The sequence below is a fragment of the Hypomesus transpacificus genome, unplaced genomic scaffold, assembly GCF_021917145.1.
Source record: "Hypomesus transpacificus isolate Combined female unplaced genomic scaffold, fHypTra1 scaffold_152, whole genome shotgun sequence".
Taxonomy (NCBI): domain Eukaryota; kingdom Metazoa; phylum Chordata; class Actinopteri; order Osmeriformes; family Osmeridae; genus Hypomesus; species Hypomesus transpacificus.
Genome location: NW_025813719.1, coordinates 388,341 through 393,340, shown reverse-complemented (window position 1 = coordinate 393,340; position 5,000 = coordinate 388,341). Strand labels below are relative to the sequence as shown.

Here is a 5,000-nt window from a genome sequence, read left to right as displayed (position 1 = left end):
GCTTCTGATTAACCAGGTTTTGTGAAAACAAATTTGTCAAGCAAAACAGCCACCAAAATGTGTCTCGTTGGTCTAGGGGTATGATTCTCGCTTTGGGTGCGAGAGGTCCCGGGTTCAAATCCCGGACGAGCCCTTTAGGGTACGTTGACAAAGGAAGGTACCTGGTGACGAGAGATCCTGTTTAAATCCAAGATCAGTCCTTTACCCAACGTGGTTTGGGGTGATTTACTGGGAGAGTTGCTCTTTTTCTCTAAGCATGTTATGTGAAAACAAATCAGTAAACCAAAACACTGACAAAAACGTGGCTCGTGGTGTGATTCACGCTTTTCAGTGCGGAGCTTCTGATTAACAATGTTTTTTGAAAATAAATTGATGAACCAAAACAGCCACCAAAATGTGGCTCGTTGGTCTAGGAGTATGATTCTCGCTTAGGGTGAGAGAGGTCCTGGGTTTGAATCCCGGACGAGCCCTTTAGAGTACGTTGACAAAGGAAGGTACCTGGTGACGAGAGATCCTGTTTAAATCCAAGAACAGTCCTTTACCCAACGTGGTTTGGGGTGATTTACTGGGAGAGTTGCTCTTTTTGTCTAAGCATGTTATGTGAAAACAAATCAGTAAACCAAAACACTGACAAAAATGTGGCTCGTGGTGTGATTCACGCTTTTCAGTGCGGAGCTTCTGATTAACAATGTTTTTTGAAAATAAATTGATGAACCAAAACAGCCACCAAAATGTGGCTCGTTGGTCTAGGAGTATGATTCTCGCTTAGGGTGAGAGAGGTCCTGGGTTCGAATCCCGGACGAGCCCTTTAGAGTACGTTGACAAAGGAAGGTACCTGGTGACGAGAGATCCTGTTTAAATCCAAGATCAGTCCTTTACCCAACGTGGTTTGGGGTGATTTACTGGGAGAGTTGCTCTTTTTGTCTAAGCATGTTATGTGAAAACAAATCAGTCAACCAAAATACTGACAGAAACAGGGCTCGTGGTTTGATTCACGCTTTTCAGTGCGGAGCTTCTGATTAACCAGGTTTTGTGAAAACAAATTGGTCAAGCAAAACAGCCACCAAAATGTGGCTCGTTGGTCTAGGAGTATGATTCTCGCTTAGGGTGAGAGAGGTCCCGGGTTCAAATCCCGGATGAGTCCTTTAGAGTACGTTGACAAAGGAAGGTACATGGTTTAAATCCAAGATCAGTCCTTTACCCAACGTGGTTTGGGGTGATTTACTGGGAGAGTTGCTGTTTTCGTCAAAGCAAGTTATGTGAAAACAAATCAGTCAACAAAAACACTGACAGAAACGTGGCTCTTGGTATGATTCACTCTTTTCAGTGCGGAGCTTCTGATTAACCAGATTTTGTGAAAACAAATTTATCAAGCAAAACAGCCACCAAAATGTGGCTCGTTGGTCTAGGGGTATGATTCTCGCTTAGGGTGCGAGTGGTCCCGGGTTCAAATCCCGGACGAGCCCTTTAGAGTACATTGACAAAGGAAGGTACCTGGTAACGAGAGATCCTGTTTAAATCCAAGATCAGTCCTTTACCCGACGTGGTTTGGGGTGATTTACTGGGAGAGTTGCTCTTTTCGTCTAAACATGTTATGTGAAAACAAAAAAGTCAACCAAAACACTAACAGAAACGTGGCTCGTGGTTTGATTCACGCTTTTCAGTGCGGAGCTTCTGATTAACCAGGTTTTGTGAAAACAAATTTGTCAAGCAAAACAGCCACCAAAATGTGGCTCGTTGGTCTAGGGGTATGATTCTTGCTTAGGGTGCGAGAGGTCCCGGGTTCAAATCCCGGACGAGCCCTTTAGAGTACATTGACAAAGGAAGGTACCTGGTGTAAATCTAAGATCAGTCCTTTACCCAACGTGGTTTGTTGTGATTTACTGGGAGAGTTGCTCTTTTTGTCTAAGCATGTTATGTGAAAACAAATCAGTAAACCAAAACACTGACAAAAACGTGGCTCGTGGTGTTATTCACGCTTTTCAGTGCGGAGCTTCTGAAAAACAATGTTTTTTGAAAATAAATTGATGAACCAAAACAGCCACCAAAATGTGGCTCGTTGGTCTAGGAGTATGATTCTCGCTTAGGGTGCGAGAGGTCCCGGGTTCAAGTCCAGGACGAGCCCTTTAGAGTACATTGACAAAGTAAGGTACCTGGTGACGAGAGATCCTGTTTGAATCCAAGATCAGTCCTTTACCCAACGTGGTTTGGGGTGATTTACTGGGAGAGTTGCTCTTTTCGTCTAAACATGTTATGTGAAAACAAAAAAGTCAACCATAACACTAACAGAAACAGGGCTCGTGGTTTGATTCACGCTTTTCAGTGCGGAGCTTCTGATTAACCAGGTTTTGTGAAAACAAATTTGTCAAGCAAAACAGCCACCAAAATGTGTCTCGTTGGTCTAGGGGTATGATTCTCGCTTTGGGTGCGAGAGGTCCCGGGTTCAAATCCCGGACGAGCCCTTTAGGGTACGTTGACAAAGGAAGGTACCTGGTGACGAGAGATCCTGTTTAAATCCAAGATCAGTCCTTTACCCAACGTGGTTTGGGGTGATTTACTGGGAGAGTTGCTCTTTTTCTCTAAGCATGTTATGTGAAAACAAATCAGTAAACCAAAACACTGACAAAAACGTGGCTCGTGGTGTGATTCACGCTTTTCAGTGCGGAGCTTCTGATTAACAATGTTTTTTGAAAATAAATTGATGAACCAAAACAGCCACCAAAATGTGGCTCGTTGGTCTAGGAGTATGATTCTCGCTTAGGGTGAGAGAGGTCCTGGGTTTGAATCCCGGACGAGCCCTTTAGAGTACGTTGACAAAGGAAGGTACCTGGTGACGAGAGATCCTGTTTAAATCCAAGAACAGTCCTTTACCCAACGTGGTTTGGGGTGATTTACTGGGAGAGTTGCTCTTTTTGTCTAAGCATGTTATGTGAAAACAAATCAGTAAACCAAAACACTGACAAAAATGTGGCTCGTGGTGTGATTCACGCTTTTCAGTGTGGAGCTTCTGATTAACAATGTTTTTTGAAAATAAATTGATGAACCAAAACAGCCACCAAAATGTGGCTCGTTGGTCTAGGAGTATGATTCTCGCTTAGGGTGAGAGAGGTCATGGGTTCGAATCCCGGACGAGCCCTTTAGAGTACGTTGACAAAGGTAGGTACCTGGTGACGAGAGATCCTGTTTAAATCCAAGATCAGTCCTTTACCCAACGTGGTTTGGGGTGATTTACTGGGAGAGTTGCTCTTTTTGTCTATGCATGTTATGTGAAAACAAATCAGTCAACCAAAATACTGACAGAAACGTGGCTCGTGGTATGATTCACGCTTTTCAGTGCGGAGCTTCTGATTAACCAGGTTTTGTGAAAATAAATTGAGGAACCAAAACAGCCACCAAAATGTGGCTCGTTGGTCTAGGAGTATGATTCTCGCTTAGGGTGCGAGAGGTCCCGGGTTCAAATCCCGGTCGTGCCCTTTAGAGTACATTGACAAAGGAAGGTACCTGGTAACGAGAGATCCTGTTTAAATCCAAGATCAGTCCTTTACCCAACGTGGTTTGGGGTGATTTACTGGGAGAGTTGCTCTTTTTGTCTAAGCATGTTATGTGAAAACAAATCAGTCAACCAAAACACTGACATAAACGTGGCTCGTGGTATGATTCACGCTTTTCAGTGCGGAGCTTCTGATTAACCAGGTTTTGTGAAAACAAATTGGTCAAGCAAAACAGCCACCAAAATGTGGCTCGTTGGTCTAGGAGTAGGATTCTCGCTTAGGGTGCGAGAGGTCCCGGGTTCAAATCCCGGACGAGCCCTTTAGAGTACATTGACAAAGGAAGGTACCTTGTGTAAATCCAAGATCAGTCCTTTACCCAACGTGGTTTGGGGTGATTTACTGGGGGAGTTGCTCTTTTCGTCTAAACATATTATGTGAAAACAAAAAAGTCAACCAAAACACTAACAGAAACGTGGCTCGTGGTTTGATTCACGCTTTTCAGTGCGGAGCTTCTGATTAACCAGGTTTTGTGAAAACAAATTTGAAAAGCAAAACAGCCACCAAAATGTGGCTCGTTGGTCTAGGGGTATGATTCTTGCTTAGGGTGCGAGAGGTCCCGGGTTCAAATCCCGGAAGAGCCCTTTAGAGTACATTGACAAAGGAAGGTACCTGGTGTAAATCCAAGATCAGTCCTTTACCCAACGTGGTTTGTTGTGATTTACTGGGAGAGTTGCTCTTTTTGTCTAAGCATGTTATGTGAAAACAAATCAGTAAACCAAAACACTGACAAAAATGTGGCTCGTGGTGTGATTCACGCTTTTCAGTGCGGAGCTTCTGATTAACCAGATTTTGTGAAAACAAATTTATCAAGCAAAACAGCCACCAAAACAGCCACCAAAATGTGGCTCGTTGGTCTAGGGGTATGATTCTCGCTTAGGGTGCGAGAGGTCCCGGGTTCAAGTCCAGGACGAGCCCTTTAGAGTACATTGACAAAGTAAGGTACCTGGTGACGAGAGATCCTGTTTGAATCCAAGATCAGTCCTTTACCCAACGTGGTTTGGGGTGATTTACTGGGAGAGTTGCTCTTTTCGTCTAAACATGTTATGTGAAAACAAATCAGTCAACCAAAACATTGACAGAAACGTGGCTCGTGGTATGATTCACGCTTTTCAGTGCGGAGCTTCTGATTAACCAGATTTTGTGAAAACAAATTTATCAAGCAAAACAGCCACCAAAACAGCCACCAAAATGTGGCTCGTTGGTCTAGGGGTATGATTCTCGCTTAGGGTGCGAGAGGTCCCGGGTTCAAGTCCCGGACGAGCCCTTTAGAGTACATTGACAAAGGAAGGTACCTGGTAACGAGAGATCCTGTTTAAATCCAAGATCAGTCCTTTACCCAACGTGGTTTGGGGTGATTTACTGGGAGAGTTGCTCTTTTCGTCTAAACATGTTATGTGAAAACAAAAAAGTCACCAAAACACTAACAGAAACGTGGCTCGTGGTTTGATT

General features: G+C 43.9%; 8 non-coding genes across 8 annotated transcripts; all 8 read left to right on the top strand.

Annotated features, from left to right (window-relative positions):
* The first annotated feature begins 61 nt into the window (after positions 1–61).
* Positions 62–133, top strand: trnap-ugg. The gene has a single exon. It is a non-coding gene; the product is annotated as a tRNA-Pro (tRNA).
* A 1,261-nt stretch (positions 134–1,394) lies between these two features.
* trnap-agg lies at positions 1,395–1,466 on the top strand. Its single transcript has one exon. It is a non-coding gene; the product is annotated as a tRNA-Pro (tRNA).
* A 265-nt stretch (positions 1,467–1,731) lies between these two features.
* trnap-agg lies at positions 1,732–1,803 on the top strand. Its single transcript has one exon. It is a non-coding gene; the product is annotated as a tRNA-Pro (tRNA).
* Positions 1,804–2,390: 587 nt separating this feature from the next.
* Positions 2,391–2,462, top strand: trnap-ugg. Its single transcript has one exon. It is a non-coding gene; the product is annotated as a tRNA-Pro (tRNA).
* Positions 2,463–3,738: 1,276 nt separating this feature from the next.
* Positions 3,739–3,810, top strand: trnap-agg. The gene has a single exon. It is a non-coding gene; the product is annotated as a tRNA-Pro (tRNA).
* A 250-nt stretch (positions 3,811–4,060) lies between these two features.
* On the top strand, positions 4,061–4,132 carry trnap-agg. Its single transcript has one exon. It is a non-coding gene; the product is annotated as a tRNA-Pro (tRNA).
* A 262-nt stretch (positions 4,133–4,394) lies between these two features.
* On the top strand, positions 4,395–4,466 carry trnap-agg. The gene has a single exon. It is a non-coding gene; the product is annotated as a tRNA-Pro (tRNA).
* Positions 4,467–4,743: 277 nt separating this feature from the next.
* On the top strand, positions 4,744–4,815 carry trnap-agg. The gene has a single exon. It is a non-coding gene; the product is annotated as a tRNA-Pro (tRNA).
* The last annotated feature ends 185 nt before the right edge of the window (positions 4,816–5,000 follow it).